Here is a 16,682-nt window from a genome sequence, read left to right as displayed (position 1 = left end):
TCTCTTATACTCGGAAGCATATTCTGACACACAAATGTAATCAATCCATTAAACTTCTAAATAATTATTCTATGCACACACCCCCATGTGTACTATCCTTTCATACACCACATCCAACCTCACGTTACAAATGAACCTCAACCTGCTCCATTCCCCACACAGAGGTCAAACCTCTAAAAGACTGAACAACAGGAAAAGTCACTCTATGTCTTTGAAATGAACTTAGGCTAAAACATTAATAAATGGGGGGCAACCACCAACAAAGGAAGGGATCCCAGTGCATGAAGCACCTCTCCAGGCTGGAGATCACTCTCCTCCTCCTGTGCACAGTAACCAACAAAGTGGAAAACACTTTTCAAACACAGACTATCCAGAATCTTCCAGGACTTCTCACTAATAATGCTTTGTTCTGATTACCACATCCCCTTGGATTTGATCTGTCGAAGACACCTTCATTACCATGTCTGCTCCTGTATCACCATGAAGAAATTTTGACTGCAGTCTACAAGTGCAACTATCGCTATGGTTCTTACATTTCAATGGAGATTATATCTCAAAATACTTCACTGGCTTTAAGCAGTGGGTCTGCGGCAGGCACCATATAAATGTAAATCTTTCTTTCTTACCACTTGTTCGACATTTAGACAGGCACCAGTTTAATTTCATGCTCTGAAAAAGTAATACTTCTGTTCATATGGAAACAATTCTATTCATCATAGTTAACCTTTATTACTTTGGACAAGGTGGTTTGAAATACAAATGGCTTATCATGTATATGATAGATTTTATTTCAAGCAGATTGGCACAAAGGAATAAAATGGAATTAAGAAGGGCTTTGGTAAGACCATTTTTTTTTGTCTCCATAATTAAGAAAGCGTATCCTTACCTTAGAGAGAATGAAACAAAGAACAGATTGGTTCCTCTGAGAGAGGGGTTTCCTATGAGGAGATGTTGAGTAGAACAAGCCTAAATTTTCTGGAATTGAGATGAATAAGAGATTATTTCATTGTAACATATAAAATTCTTCAGAAACTTGACAGGATAGACTTGAGAAGTCAATTTCTCAGGCGAAAGTATCTATAATTAGGTGCTGTAGATTCTGGATAAAGATTCTCATTTAAGCCTGATACAAGGATGTATTTGTTGAGTCAAAGGATTAGAAATATTAGAAAGTCTCCATTACAATCACAAATACTTACTGGGTTTGGGAATGTAATAGGGAGGTTGGGAAATCCATAGATCTCCTTCACATTCTACAGATCGTCTATAAACATTCTTCCATACGTTTCCTCCCTAGGATTCAGCTGTTCTGCTGACTTTCACTTTCTGAGGCCATTATTGAAATTAGAAAGACGTTGCCTCATTAAAACATTTAAATATTGTTAAATTCTGATAGGCTGTTGCACTACAATCAATTTCTGTTAAAACTTTTTTTTTAAATTAAAGTTCTCGCCTTGAGGGATCGAGGAATAAGATTGTTTTCCAAACAGCTGAAATGCTAATAATCTGGTCTCATTTTTCAAAATTGTTTAATTCAGCAAGAACTTTTTTTTATTGGAGGCTTGAGGCTAACTAAAGATAACCACTATTCTAAACCAAGGAAACTTGATGCAAATTTCTATTTGCTGTTAAAATACAAAGAATTTGCTTAAGTATTTGATTAAAATCAAATTCTAATTACTGATAGTCATTACACACACATATTTGACATATTCATAAATCTGAAGATTCTTGAAATGAGGCCACATGACCTACTTCTGCTTCAATTTCTTGTATAGTTATGTTATTAAATACTTAGCCAGTGGCATTATTCTGAATTATTGTTTTTTATTATCTCTTTGGTTCACTTCCAAGAGTCAAACTGTGTCTTGTTTTAAAAATAAGAAAACCTTAATTACGTTTAAGACTTATAATCCTGACTTCTTTTCTGTGCTTTTAATTACTTGCCAATTTAGTTAGTCATTAGATTAGTGTAGAAAAGCATATTGCAGTAGGAAGTCCATAAGACCATAAGATATAGGATCAGAATTAGACCATTTGGCCCATCGAGACTACTCCGCCATTTCCTCATAGCTGATCCAGTTTTCCACTCAGCCCGAATCTCATGCCTTCCCCCCATATGCCTTCATCCTCTGACCGATCAAGAATCTATCAACCTCTGCCTTAAATATACATAAAAACTTGGCCTTCGCAGTTGCCTGTGGCAATAAATTCCAGTGTAAGGTAACATAATTGGGAGAAATGTACATAATTCACAAGTACTGACATTGATTTGGAGTTTCACTTTAAGAGGCCAATCTGACATGATGATGTTATTATGTTAAAGGCTTTTAGCGCACCTCACTTCACTTTATTTGCCTCCTAGCTAAAGAAGTTCCTTCTCAATTCCATTCTAAAAAGACACCGCTCTATTCTGAGGCTGTGTCCTCTAGTCTTAGACTCTCCCACCATAAGAAACATCCTCTCCACGTTCACTCTATCAAAGCCTTTCACCATTTGAAAGATTTAAATTAAGTTACCACTGCTTTATCCATGCTAGAATCTTTCCTGTAATACTGTGGGCTTGTAACTAGTTCAGCAACCTCATGTGTGGCACCGTGTTAAAGGTCTTCTGAAAATCCAAGTACACAACATCAACCGATTCTCCTTTGTCTACCCAGCTTATTATTTCTTCAAACAAGTCTGACAGATTTGTCAGGCAAGATTTTTCTCTTGAGGAAACCATGCTGACTATGGCCTGTTTTACCATGTGCCTCCAAGTACCCCAAGACCTCATCCTCGGTGATCGACTCCAACATCTTCCCAACCACTGAGGTCAGACTAACCGGCCTGTAGTTTTCTTTCTTCTGCCTCTCTCCCTTCTTGAAGAGTGGAGTGAAATTTGCAACTTCCCAGTCTTCTGGAACCATTCCAGAATCTAGTGACCCTTGAAAGCCACAGGAAACAGTTGAAGCCAGTTCATTGGCTATATTTAAGAGGGAGTTAGATGTGGCCCTTGTGGCTAAAGGGATCAGGGGGTATGGAGAGAAGGCTGGTACAGGGTTCTGAGTTGGATGATCAGCCATGATCATACTGAATGGCGGTGCAGGCTTGAAGGACTGAATGGCCTACTACTGCACCTTTTTTCTATGTTTCTATGTTTCTATGAAAGATCATTACTAATACCTCCACAATCTCTTCAGCTACCTCTTTCAGAACCCTGGTGGTGTACACCATCTGGTCCAGGTGACTTATCTGCCTTCAGACCTTTCAGTTTCTTAAGAACCTTCTCCATAGTAATGGTAACTTTACACACTTCATGACCCCTGACGCCTGGAACTTCCAGCATACTGCTAGTGTCTTCCACAGTGAAGACTGATGCAAAATATTCAGTTTGTCTACTATTTCCTTGTCTCCCATTGCTACCTCTCCAGCGTCATTTTCCAGGGCTCCAATATCCATCCTCTCCTTTACATTTTATGTATCTGAAGAAACTTTTGGTAACCACTTTAATATTTTTGACTAGCTTACTTATGTATTCCATCTTTACCTTTTTAGTTGCCTTCTGTTGGTTTTTAAAAGCTTCCCAATCCTCTAACTTACCACTAATTTTTGCTCTATTATATGCCTTCTCTTTGGCTTTTATGTTGGCTTTGATTTCTCATTAGCCATGATTATGTCAACTTTCCTTGATGTATATTATCCTGTGCCTTCTGAATTGCTTCCAGAAATTCCAGTCATTACTGCTCTGCCAATATTCCTGCCAATGTTATTTTCCTATCAATTCTGGCCAACTCCTCTCTCTATAATTCCCTTTACACCACTGTAATACTGATACATCTGACTTTAGCTTCTCCTTCTCAAATTTCAGGGTGAATTCAATCATACTATGATCACTTACCCCTCTGGGTTCTATTACCTTAAGCTCTCTAAACAATATACAACACTAATCCAGAATAGCTGATCCCCTAGTGAACTCCACTTACAAGATATTCTACAAAGCCATGTCGTAGGCATTCTATGAATTCCTCCTGTTGGAATCCAGCACCAACCTGATTTTTCCAATCTACTTGCATATTGAAATTCTTTGTGCTACAGGTTAGACCATAAGACCATAAGACAAAAGAGCAGAGTAGGCCATTTGGCCCATCGAGTCTGCTCCGCCATTTTATCATGAGCTGATCCATTCTCCCATTTAGTCCCACTCCCCCGCCTTCTCACCATAACCTTTGATGTCCTGGCTACTCAGATACCTATCAATCTCTGCCTTAAATACACCTAATGACTTGGCCTCCACTGCTGCCTGTGGCAACAAATTCCATAGGTTCACCACCCTCTGACTAAAAAAATTTCTTCGCATTTCTGTTCTGAATGGGCGCCCTTCAATCCTGAAGTCATGCCCTCTCGTATTAGACTGCCCTATTATGGAAAACAACTTTGCCACATCCACTCTGTCCATGCCTTTCAACATTCGAAATGTTTCTATGAGGTCTCCCCTCATTCTTCTAAACTCCAGGGAATACAGTCCAAGAGTGGACAAACGTTCCTCATATGTTAACCCTCTCGTTCCCGGGATCATTCTAGTGAATCTTCTCTGTACCCTCTCCAACGTCAGCACATCCTTTCTTAAATAAGGAGACTGAAACTGCCCATAGTACTCCAAGTGAGGTCTCACCAGTGCCTTATAGAGCCTCAACATCACATCCCTGTTCCAATACTCCGTTCCTCTAGAAATGAATGCCAACATTGCATTCACCTTCTTCACTACCGACTCAACCTGGAGGTTAACCTTAAGGGTATCCTGTACGAGGACTCCCAAGTCCCGTTGCATCTCAGAACTTTGAATTCTTCCCCCATTTAAATAATAGTCTGCCCGTTTACTTCTTCTGCCAAAGTGCATATTCATACACTTTCCAACATCGTATTTCATTTGCTACTTTGCCCATTCTTCCAAACTATCCAAGTCTCTCTACAGACTCTCCTTTTCCTCAGCACTACCGGCCCCTCCACCTATCTTCATATCGTCAGCAAACTTAGCCACAAAGCCATCTATTCCATAATCCAAATCGTTGATGTACAATGTAAAAAGAAGTGGCCCCAACACGGACCCCTGTGGAAAACCACTGGTAACCGGCAGCCAACCAGAATAGGATCCCTTTATTCCCACTGTCTGTTTCCTGCCAATCAGCCAACGCCCTATCCACGTATGTACCTTCCCCGTATTCCATGGGCTCTTATCTTGTTAAGTAGCCTCATGTGTGGCACCTTGTCAAAGGCCTTCTGAAAATCCAAATATACAACATTCACTGCATCTCCCTTGTCTAGCCTACTGGTAATTTCCTCAAAAAATTGTAATAGGTTTGTCAGGCAGGATTTTCCTTTAAGGAATCCGTGCTGAGTTCTGCCTATCTTGTCATATGCCTCTAGGTACTCTGTAACCTCATCTTTGACAATCGATTCCAGCAACTTCCTAACCACCGATGTCAAGCTAACAGGTCTATAATTTCCTTTTTGTTTCTTTGTCCCCTTCTTAAATAGTGGAGTGACATTTGCAATCTTCCAGTCCTCCGGAACCATGCCAGACTTTTGAAAGATCATCGCTAATGCCTCCGCAATCTCCACAGCTACTTCCTTCAGAACACGCGGGTGCATTCCATCTGGTCCGGGAAATTTATCTACCTTTAGACTATTCAGTTTCCTGAGTACTTTCTCTGTCATAATTGTGACTGCGCACACTTCTCTTCCTTGCCACCCTTGAGTGTCCGGTATACTGCTGATGTCTTCCTCAGTGAAAACTGATGGAAAATACTCATTCAGTTCCTCTGCCATCTCCTTATCTCCCATTACAATTTCTCCAGCATTATTTTCTATCGATTCTATATCTACTCTCACCTGTCTTTTACTCTTTATCTACTTGAAAAAGCTTTTAGTATCCTCTTTGATATTATTTGCTAGCTTCCTTTCATAGTTAATCTTTTCCCTCTTAATGACCTTCTTAGTTTCCTTTTGCAAGGTTTTAAAAACTTCCCAATCCTCTGTCTTTCCACTAATTTTTGCTTCCTTGTATGCCCTCTCCTTTGCTTTAACTTTGGCTTTGACTTCTCTTGTCAACCACGGTTGCATCCTTTTTCCAGTCGAAAATTTCTTCTTTTTTGGAATATACCTGTCTTGCACCTTCCTCACTTCTCACATAAACTCCAGCCACTGCTGCTCTGCCGTCTTTCCCGCCAGTGTCCCTTTCCAGTCAACTTTGGCCAGTTCCTCTCTCATGCCACTGTAATTTCCTTTACTCCACTGAAATACCGACACATCAGATTTCGGCTTCTCTTTTTCAAATATCACAGTGACCTCAATCATGTTATGATCACTGCCTCCTAAGGGTTCCTTCACCTCAATCTCTCTAAACACCTCCGGTTCATTATACAATAGTTCATCTACCTTATTCTCTATAGTGCATGTATTCAAATATAACACATTCAGTCCTATATTCACCAGTTTCGATTTTGTCCACCTTTTAAGTTGCAACTTATCCTGTTGACTGCAATTCAAAAGTCATGCTTGGCTAGTTATTAAATAAATAATGCAATAGCAGCTTCAATCTGTAGTCTATTAAATATATTGCAATTGTTTTTTGCAGGATTAGTACAAGGGCAGCTATCACCATTCAGAAGAAGAAACCAATATGGAGCCAAATGACAGATTTCCAGTTTAATTTTCGTTCCTGCATCCTCAGTTCAAAACTGAAGTACATATACCAAAGCACTCACACTTTCATATATTGGGTGATCTCCCAAGCTTTGCACATGGCATATTCAAAAATAATATTCAAATAAAGTGAGATGAAAGGGAAGAGTAATTGAACCAGTTAAAATTCCTACAACTTCTTGTCACTGGATATGTAGCTACCAATGGAATATTTTAAAACTTCATAATTTCATAAACTTTCTGGCAATTAGTTACATCATGAATTCCTGTTTCATCACTTAGAATGGAAACTGTCTGTGTAAACTTGCCAAACTAGTTTTGAGGTAATGACATCAATTCACATAAACAGTGCACATGGGAATAAGAATGACTAAGATACAGGTACACATTAGATTCGAGATTAAAACCATTGGTTCCAGAAAAAAAATTCCTCATGGTCTGTGATCCCCACATCGAAGGTAATTTAATGTTTAATATTGCTATTTCTTCCCTGATCCTTCTCCATCACCTTAGACCCACAGCCAAGAGACTAGATTTGAGGTCTGGTCTGGCATGTTATACATTAGAAAATTTAGTTCAATTATTTTTAATCTTACCTTAGTGCCATTTCCACAGCTCTTACTGAGTATACTAAAATGATCCTAGAGAGCATTACTCTATAATAACATTCCATTCATATTTTCTTAAGCATCTAGAGGCCCATTTAACTACAAACGTTTGTAGTATAAATAACAAAATTATTACTTCCTCCAACTTTTAGATATATAAGCCTAGAGAGCAAAGGTCTTGACAAAATTTGGGACTAAGACATGTTCTAGTGGACAGTGTTTTTGAAAAGATGCTGCATCTTTTTGCATCAGGAGCTGAGAGGAATGAGACAGCACAGAGGTGCCACCAGCTCTGGGGCTGTCTGTGCAGAGTCTGCCCACTGTTTCTGTGACTGCATGGGTCTCCCCCAGTTTTCAAAGATGCTGGTCGATGGGAATATGGAGAAAACAAAATACGTTAGAGTTTTATTACCCACACTCAATAATTTAGGAACAGCTTCTTCCCATCTGCCATCAGATTTCTGAATGGTCTAATAATCCATGAACCTCGTTATTCCTTTATTTTATACTATTTATTTTTATAATTTGTAATACTTTATGTCTTTGTACTTGTGTATTTAATATTTCAATAATATTTGAGTAATTTTGTATATACTGTATATATTGTTTGATTAAGCATTCTTATTCATGTAAATAATTAATTACGGGTTATATGTAAAAGTATGTCAATTGCATGCATCATCACAGTACCACGTGATACATGAGCGCCTTGCTTAAAGTAAACTCGAAGCTACACCCACATTTTTTGGGCTCCGGTGAAGTTACAAAAGATAGTGCACTGCACTGCTGCAGCAAAACAACAGATTTCATGTCATACGTCTGCATTAATAAATCTGATTCTGATTCAGATTGAATCTAATAAATCTGATTCTGATTCTGATTGGAACCTTACTTTATTTCTTTAGTTTAAAAGAAAGTCATAAAAGCACCTGCACAACATGGGCCATGAGTTTCCATGTAAAGTAGCTGTGAGATCATGGTTCCCCAAAGCCATGGGTATTGCTCATGCGTTACTTTTCCTCTATTGCTCCATTGTTTTGATTTTAGTGGAAGTTAGTACAATCTAAATGGTTATGAAAACAGTGATGCAAAAATGGCTCAATAATCTGTTTTAATAATGTTGATTGAAATTTAACTAGTTGGCCAGAACACCAGGATAGCTCCCTGCTTTTCTTTGAGACAGTGACAGAGGATCTTTATGTCCATTTAATCTTCACTTTGAGATCCAGTAAAAGTGCTTACACCACCCCCCCCCCACCCCGGGAATGTAATACTTCCTGAGTACCGTGTTGAAGTATAGGTGCACATCCCTTTATCCAAAATTCTGAAATCCAAAAAGCTCCGAAAACCGAAGTTTTTTTCGCCGATAGCTGACGTCACTCAGGTGTGATGTGGCAGCACTAGCAGAGGCTGCCAGACGTCAGTTGTGGCTCAGCGCTCGTACTGGTTACACATGCATTTGCTGCTCACTGATATTTTGTGTTCACTGTTGACTTTGTGTTTAATTTCACTGTGAAAATGTCAGAAAGAGCTGCAGATACCCCTATGGGTAACAATGAGAAAAAGAGAAGGAAGTACCTATCATTATCAATAACGCAGAAAGTGGAGTTATTACAGAAGCTTGATCGAGGTGTGTCTGTGAGGCATCTTACTGAAGAAAATAGTGTCGGAACTACCACTGTATATGATCTAAATAAACAGAAAGACAAGTTTCTGAAGTTTTATAGTGACGGTGACAGTGGCGTTCTACATTTATTCCAATAAGTCATTTACCATGTGTTTGATTCAGTTCATTTGAAGCTGTATATTTTTATGTTTTATTGAATGTTTTTGTTGGAAATAAAATTTCTTCTTGTCATTATTCCCTAAACAATACAGGATAACAATTATTTACATAACATTTACATTGTATTAGGTATTATAAGTAATTTAGAGATGATTTGAAGTATACAGGAGGATGTGCGTAGGTTTGGTGCGCCACCGGGTCCTAAAGTCCACTGCACTGAGTCAGGTTAATTAAGGGACTTGAGCATACGTGTTTTTTGATATCGAGGGTGGGGGGGGGGTCTGAAATCCGAAAAATACTGAATTCCAAAATGCATCTGGGCCCAAGGATCTCGGATAAGGGATTGTGGACCCGTATCAACCTGTATTTTGTACATCACCTCTCAAGTGCAATCAAAACCTTTAACATTCCGTCAACCAAGGTTTTCAAAAGAAAATGCAGGTATTAGAAGGAATTTTATTTCATACCAGGCGCCCTCAACCACATCTAAAACCTTAGTCAATGAACATAGTGCACAAAAAGCAAATTTATCCCAAACACTTTCAAGCCTCTACTAACTTCTCACCACACGCCAATTAGACAAAGCAAACAAAGATATCTTGCATTATGAACTCAGCTTAGAGCTTTGGGGTCGTCCAGAGTCCATTGCTCTGATTTTACAAGGAGGGTATCAGACTATTAAACTACCATGGAAAACAACTAGAATTTGCCAAACCACCATGGAAAATGAGGACACGTTGCAAAAGCACTGGTTCCACAGTGAAGCTTGTTTTAATATTTCAGAGGTAACCTCTGCTCGTAGAAATCAAGGCTCCTGTCCAAAAGCTGGCAATGCACTTCACTGACTGGAATGCTTCCAGTCTGTGCTGGATTATTCAGGCTTAGACAACAATGCTTTAACAGATCAGATCAGATAGGTAAACGTTGATGAAGCTTTATTACTAAAATAGGCTAGATTGTAGCATAAGTACATCTTCTCATGGATTAAAATCATGTTATAGAACGTGATTTCATTTTCAAAGATTAGGGTAAGAATGGACTGGCAGACTTATGTCTATAATTACCTGCATTGCCAATTACTTATATGTTTTGTCATAATTTATTTTTTTTATTGCAATTTGGTACAGTATTGAGCTCTCTGTGATTTGGAGATCAGTCTGGGCCCAGGTGCTCTGGATTCAAAATGACTGTTGGGAATTGTGAAATGGAGTAGTCGTTGTTGTTGACTGTATCCCCAGAAGAGTTACGAGAATAGGTGTGTCAGATCTGGTGTTTGTGAGCTGGGACATAGAGGAGGATAGTGAGTTGTGATCCGGGTCTTAGGACTACCAATCTTGAGCAGAGGCTGTGAACTATTGATCAGCTGTCCAGAGGAAGATTTGGCCTTGTGCTGTCCTACACAGAAACAAACTCTTTAACTCACCACACTCATGCCATCTGTTGTACTTATCTTGCATAAGATCTCATAAGCTTCTATGCCTTAACAATTCAAGTGCTTATCTTGATGGCTATTAAATGCCATGAGAACATCTGCCTCCATCATCTTCTCAGACAGAATGTGAAAAATATTGCTTTCACGTCCCATTTCACATGAGTGGGGGTGTGGGCAAGAGGTGTTGGACCTGGTAAGGGGGAAGTGAGGACTGCAGTTGAAGGTTCTTTATCAAGGTTTAGGAGAATGTGAGCAGAAGGCAGAGAAGACATCGCTTGATGCGGCACGGTGATTGGAAATTGGGGGAGGGGATCAGGAGAATTGGGATCAGCGTGATATCAGGAGTCAAGTGGAGGGTGTTAGGTGTTGGCGACCACAGACCTGCTGATGCAGAAGTATTGAACTTTTGGGTGTGTACCAGTAAAACTCAAGCTGAATATTAGTAGAAATACTCACCTCAGGTGGGATTGTCTTCAAGCATAGCATTTTAACAACTTCAGTTGTCCCAGGACTGACACAATACAGCAGTCCCAAGGCTCCAAAAGGAACGTTATCTGGAAATCGATGTCTCTGAAGCATGAGAATTGTAAGAACGCCATAAAGGAGAAGCAATTGGTCGAGATTACAGCACAAAATGACAAAAATAATCACAGCTTCCATTACAACACACACAAAATGCTTGAGGAACTCAGCAGGTCAGGCAACGTCTATGGAAATGGATAAACAGTCGTCATTTCGGGCCAAGACCCTACTTCAGGACTGGAAGGAAGGGGGAAGATGCCAGAAAGCATCATTTTGCTGCCATTTTGCTACTTCTGATGAACAAAACAAATTGAACGGATCCAATTTCAAAGTCAATGAATTTTCGTAATTAATATTAAATACCCTGCATCCCTACTGTGTTTAATATTATTCAGCTGAGTGAGAGGAATAATTTTTGTCAAAAAAATTGATTTATAGCAATGACATTAACTACTGAGATATTCTCCTGAACAAACGTTGTTTTTTTGTGTTGTTTTTATTTAATCAATATCACAAACAGCTCAATGAAGTGTAAGAATTGGTTTAGAAGTAAATTTTTTTTGTCTGTTCAGTGAAGCCATTCAGAAAATCTCAGAATAATTTTCTGCATATAATGTGGTGAAGTCTGATTGTTGTAGCGTGTAAGTCAACATATTCATCAAGTAGAATGGATCCGAAACTTCTTCTCCTGGCAGATAGCAGGTTTGGCTGTTAACACAGTTTTCAGAACTTTGAAATGGGAAGCTGCTGAAAAAAGCAGTGAGCTATACAAACTCATGTTACCCAGCTGGTATTGTACGTTGTCATTTTACTTCCACACATGTGGTGCAAATAATACTCCGATTTAAAAAGTTTACTGCAGGAGTGATTAAAGGTTAGATAATGTAACATGTGTTTAAACTCTGCATGACCCTTATTTTACTACAGTTGACATATTATTCCCAGTTTCAGCTGTGTTTTAGAGCTGGGGTGAGGCACCTTCACCTGACTAAAAGCAAACAACCTGCAGATCTGTTAGAAATCTGTGGAAAAAAAAGACCAGGAATGCTCTCTCTACGAGCACTATGCCCCTAGAAATGTCTGCTTTCTGCATCATATCCACATATATTTCCATTCAATAATGGATGAATTAAGCAGCACTCCCTGAAATCCTTTAATGATACTAGCAGGCCAACTGTTTCTGTTGAACTTTGGAAAAGTATCATCCTTGAAGCTTCTTGCCATCTTCTTTCTTTCTGACAAAGCATTCACAGATTATAATTTGTGCTGTTTCCTTTCCACTCTTTCAAATTTACACCAAATGAAATCGTTCGACCTCCCATGCTGGTATGAATTCTGCATGGATATGGTATTGTCCCAGTATCATCTTGAAAGCTAACCTGCTCAAAACAGTCTCCTCCTTTCTGCGAGTCTAGACTCGTGAACAGGAAGTAAAGCTGGTGACTGGAATGTCTGCAGAACAAGGCTAAGCACTTGCAACACTCTTGGAAAGAAATTCAGCTGAATCCTCCTGTGTCTGCCTACTCTCAGAGCACCAGGCCGAGGCATTTGGAAAAGTATCATTTTTCATAGACAGGAAATGCAGGTGTTACATTAAAGAGTTGCGGTGGGAGCGATTTGGAAGCAGCAATATGGATTTATAACTCAACATTTTTACAAATTTATGTTTCATGATTAAAAACATATTGAATATTGATTTAATTACCATCTTTTGGTGTTTTCATTTCAGCTTCCTCACACTTAAAGAGTTTCATATTTATCCATTGTTAGAATAATTTAAAGTGCAATCAGTCAGCAGACGTTCTGTCAAAATACCAGATGATATATTGCAGCAATATAACAGCTGGCTTTCTGCATTTCAACTATCTTTTAAAGTTCTTCCTACTTGCTCTTCAGTCACTTCACTGTGAATGCTGCATTTGAAGTAACCACAAAGGATTCTATTTTAAAAAGTCATGGGTGAAGGGGCCTCATTCCTACTACACAGGCACAAGAGGGTCTGGCGGGGGTGACAGGGTGTGTTTTCCTCCTAACAGTTAGTAAGCAGAGTGCATTTTTCTAAATCAATCAGGAAGATATTGTACCGAGAAATGTGTCCTCATTCAGGGGTGCTAAATGCACTGTATAATGGTGTCAATGTGTTATACATTGCTTGCGATGTTCAGTGCCCTTGAAGCCAATGGAACTGAATTTAAGAGGCAGAGTATAATGTGCTGACATTACTATATAATGCGTTTAGCATGACCGACAGGGGATGTTCGCAACAGGAATAACACAACTCAGTTAAAAGGCAATCAACTCCTCTCACAGCTGATAATTTGTTCTGTGAATGGAAGGAATGCCGAACAGAATTTCCAAATGATGTTGCCCAAACTTTAAATCCTTTTTCCTGGCAAGTTCAGCTATGAAAGTCAAAATAAACTCCTTGAAGTATTTAGAGGAGGCAGTTTTAACCAAACTTTTCAATAATCTGATAGATTTGAAGTGCAGCAGTGGTTTTTTAGCTTGCTCAATTTTACTCTCAGTTGAATCCAGTGTAAATTAATACTAGATGGGATGTAAAAACAATCCTATACACAAATTAAACTATCTCCGTACATTTGGAAATTCTCATTTTAAAATAATTTTGTGATTTCTGCACGCGTACTGACACGGTAGGTGCTATTCAAGCAGTGGACTATTAAGTGGGACATGGAATAATCATTTCCTATTTTTGCCTGTTTGCTTTGCTCCTTTCCAGACCATGCTGTCAGTTCTGGGTTGCAGCACAGCATATGTCTGCTGCCTTCCTCTGAGGTCACCATCGTGACCAAGCTGCACAGGCTTTCAAAGGAAGCCAAAAAAACAAACCTAATTCCGTTCCTAGGGAAGATCCACACACATGCATATTTCAACGAGCATTAACGGCGAGCGGAGTTCAAGCAGTAAGCCTCGCTGCTGGTGCGTTTCACTCTACAGGAGTGAGAGCAGGAAAGAGTTAAAACAGCAAGTCTTCAAAGATTGAAAGTACATTTATTATCAAAGCATGCACGCAGCATACAACCTTGAATTCTGTCTTCCCCACAGAGTCACGAAGCAAAGTAGAACCATGGAACCAGTCCAGTCAATGAAAAATTTCAAACATCAAACCCCTATTCACCCCCACCCCACCCCAGACACACACACACACACACACACACACACACACACACACGCACACAAAAGTCATGCAGGCAGCAACAAAATAAGTGAGCAAAAACACAGAAGGCAAAACATAAAATCAAAAGGCATATTTCAGTTCAGTTCAGTCTTGTTGGTTTATTGGCTAATTGGGCAGTAGCTTCCAATGAAAGGATGGCAAACGGATGGCTTTTGTAGAGTAGCTATTATAGAAGGGGCCCAGGGTAAGAGCAGGACTTTGAAGGTATGGCTCATGAGGCTGTGGGGAGAACCAGGTACTCACTCAGATGGACTGATTGCTTTGTGGGCTTGTGGTTGAGACTTGAAAGAGGTTACTGACAATATAGTAATTAAATGGAATAACACAAAATTACAACTAATTAAATAAAATAGGGATGAGCATCAGGTGATGTGCTGTAACTGCATCATATGGGAGCTGGTGGACCTCGATGTGGTTCCTGGTGACCACATCTACAAGTGTTGGTTGCTCGAGGAACTCAGGCTCAAAGTTGACAACCTGGAATTGGAACTTCAAATACTGCGATGCATCAAGGAGGAGGAGTGTCTCCTCAACACTGTGTTTCTGTGAGATTAACCGTTTCAAATTCAGTCTGTGGGACAAGAGGATGTGCTATGGGTGATGCAGTTAGGAAGGTCCAACAGTTAATGCTGGAGGCTCTTGACCCTTGAGTTTGTCCAGCAGGTCTGAGATTCCTAAAACACAAGAGATTCTTCAGATGTAGGAAGTCCAGAGAAACCCACAAAAATCTGGACGAAATCAGCAGGCCATGCAGCATCTATAGAGGGGAATAAACAGCTGACATTTCAGGCCTAGACCTGGAGATGTTCAGCTGAGTTATCTTGGCCCAAAATGTCACTTGTTTATTCTCTTCCATATGTACTGCCTGACCAGCTGAGTTCCTCCAGCATTTTGTGTATGTTTCTGGAAGATTCTTGCTCCCTGTGCAGACAAAAGTGGGAGCTGTAGGAATGATAAGCAACCTAACCTTGGCACAATGGTTCAGGAAGTTATTCGGGGGGGGGCGGGGGAAGAGGAGAAGTATAATTGTAATTAGGTATGGTAAAGTCAGGGGAATAGACACAATTCTCTGTCAGAAGAATTGAGAATCCTGAAGGCTGTGCTGCCTACCTGGTTCTCAGGTTTAGGACATCTCATCCGACCTTCTGAGGAATTTGGAGTAGGACTACAACTACAATACTAATAGTGTCGGGATAACAAGGAAAGAAGTTCTGATGAAGGAATATACACAGCCAGGGACTGAATTAAAAAGCAGAACCAGATAGGTAATAATCTCCGGATTGTTACCTGAGTCACATGCAAATTGGCACAGGGTTAATAAGATCAGAGAACTAATTGCATGGCTCAAAGTTTGATGTGGGAGAAGTTGAATTTGTGAAACATTAACACCAGTATAGGGGAAAGAGTGATGGGATAGGCTCCACCTGAACTATGGGACCAGGGTCCTGGCAAATTGCATAACTCGGGCTGTGGATAGGAATTTAAACTAAATGGTAGAGGGGTGGTTTCAGCAGATTGGAAATGAATGGATGAAGCAATAGGTAAAGAAAGATCATGAGAGATCACTGAAGTCTCCAGAATATACAAAAAAATATAAGAGAGAAAGTTTAGAAAGAGGATGAGAATTTAACTTCAGGCAACATAGAGACAAATCTAAGAAGAGGGGAGAAGAATACCAGATTGACGGTGCTGTATATTTGAATGCTCGTGGCATATGAAGCAAGGTAGATGACATTATAGTTCAGTTCAAAATTGTGGGTATCACAGAGTCATAGCTAAATGATCACAGCTGGGAGCTAAACATCTGAGGACACACATTCTATCAAAAAGACAGGCAGGTGGACAGATGGGTGAGTGGTTCTGCTAGTTAAAAAAATGAAATAAAATCCTTAACAGGAAATGACATATGATCAGAGGGTGTACAAACCTTTTAGGTATAGCTAAGAAACTGCAAGGACAAAAAGACTCCAATGAGAGTTAAAAACAGGCCTCTGAATAGTAGCTAGGATGTAGTGTACAACAGAAAAGAGAAATGGAATATAAGAAAGGCAATGTTACTTCAATATGCAAATAGACTGGGAAAATTAGGTTGGTACTGAATTTTAAGAGTAGGAATTTATTCAATGTCAACATGTGGCTTTTTAGCTTGTGAATCAGCCCACTAGGGAAAAGGCAATTCTGAATTTGGTGCTGTGCAATGAACTAGCTTTGATTAGGGAACTTAAGATAAAGGAACTCTTAGGAGGCAGTGATCATAATATGATAGAATTCACCCTACAGTTTGAGACAGAGAAGCTAAAATTGGTTTTATCAGTATTATCACTGAGAAAAGGTAACTACCAAGACATAAAAGAGGAGACATAAAAGTTGATTGGAAGTAGACACTAGCAGTGATGATGTCAGAGTTTCAAGAGAAGAAGTTCCTAGGAATAAGTTAGAAGATGCAGGATG

This window comes from Mobula birostris, chromosome 8 (genome assembly GCF_030028105.1).
Source record: "Mobula birostris isolate sMobBir1 chromosome 8, sMobBir1.hap1, whole genome shotgun sequence".
Taxonomy (NCBI): Eukaryota; Metazoa; Chordata; class Chondrichthyes; order Myliobatiformes; family Myliobatidae; genus Mobula; species Mobula birostris.
This window is presented reverse-complemented; position numbering follows the sequence as displayed.